Source organism: Orycteropus afer, unplaced genomic scaffold, assembly GCF_000298275.1.
Source record: "Orycteropus afer afer isolate SDZICR_OR568_19922 unplaced genomic scaffold, OryAfe1.0 scaffold00448, whole genome shotgun sequence".
Taxonomy (NCBI): Eukaryota; Metazoa; Chordata; class Mammalia; order Tubulidentata; family Orycteropodidae; genus Orycteropus; species Orycteropus afer.
The window spans coordinates 2,197,108-2,198,233 of record NW_006922035.1 but is presented as its reverse complement, the minus strand read 5'-3'; the positions used below and the strand labels follow the sequence as shown (position 1 = coordinate 2,198,233).

Below are 1,126 nucleotides of genomic sequence, written 5' to 3'. Positions count from 1 at the left end.
TGGGTTTGAACCGCTGACCTTTTGGTCAGCAGCTGATGCCTTAACCACTACACCACCAGAGCTCCTCCTCAATTTATGAAAAACTTTCCCAAATAGCAGTAGTCGGATCCTTCAGTAGAACCCTTTGGAATGTACTCACCACGGACTTGGCCCTGAGTCTTGGTGACCCCATGCACACTGGGATGAACCTCTGCTGGGTTCTGTGCCAGCCCCATGATTGGATCGCACTGAGAACCCAAGGTTTTCGTCGGCTGACTTGTGGAGGTCGGTCACCAGGCCTTTCTTCCTGGTCCATCCAAGCCTGGAAGCTCCACCAAAACCTGTTCACCGTCACAGCAACCCACGCGCCTGCACTGACAGACGGGGGGTGGCCGCACCTGAGAGGCCCTGGCTGGGAACAAACCCGGATCTCCTGAGCGGAGGGTGAGCTGCTCCCCGGCAGTAAGCACCGCCCCCCACGCCGGAGGTGTTCAGACAGAGGGCCCCCGCAGCCGTGCTGGCTCACTGCTGGGCATTTCAGTCCCGGGGGCGACGGGCGTCTGGATCCCAGCTCAGACCACTTCCCACGTGGCACGCAGGCTTTGCGCTCTGTTTCTTTCCCAAGTTCCTGCGTTTATGGAACAAAGGGGTTACAGATACACCCCTTTACAGCCTTCCCAGAGTTATTCTATTCAAATCACACAGCACAACACAAAATTCATTACAGCTCGATTTTAAGGCTCATTAGCTGCTGGATCTCGGTGCCTTAGTGAGATAGAGGGGAATATTATTTCTTGTTGTCTCAGGATGGCTGAGGTGCCGAGTGTGTCCGTGTGTACATAGGTTTCCGTCTGCCTGATGTGACAACGCACTGACAGTTAATAGATTAATAGATTTTACTCACTTCGCCAAGAAGCAACGCGCCCGGCTGCAAACCGGAAGGTTAGTGGTTTGAAGCCACCCAGCGGGCCTCCGCAGGAAGGCCGGGTGACCTGCCCCCCAAAGTCACAGCTTGGGGGACCTATGCACACGTGGGCTCGCCGTGGGGCACGGTCCGTTCGGCGGCAGCTGACAGCAGTGACGACGTGCTGTGCACGCGTGCTGTGTGCTTTTCCCGCCGTGGCCGTGTGTGTGCGTGTGTGCACGC

The 1,126-nt window shown here is 56.7% G+C and overlaps 1 protein-coding gene across 1 annotated transcript in view; it reads left to right on the top strand.

Moving 5' to 3' along the window:
- The window catches only part of TMEM132D (transmembrane protein 132D), a 554,449-nt gene that overhangs the window by 90,658 nt on the left and 462,665 nt on the right, over window positions 1-1,126 (top strand). The window lies entirely within an intron of this gene.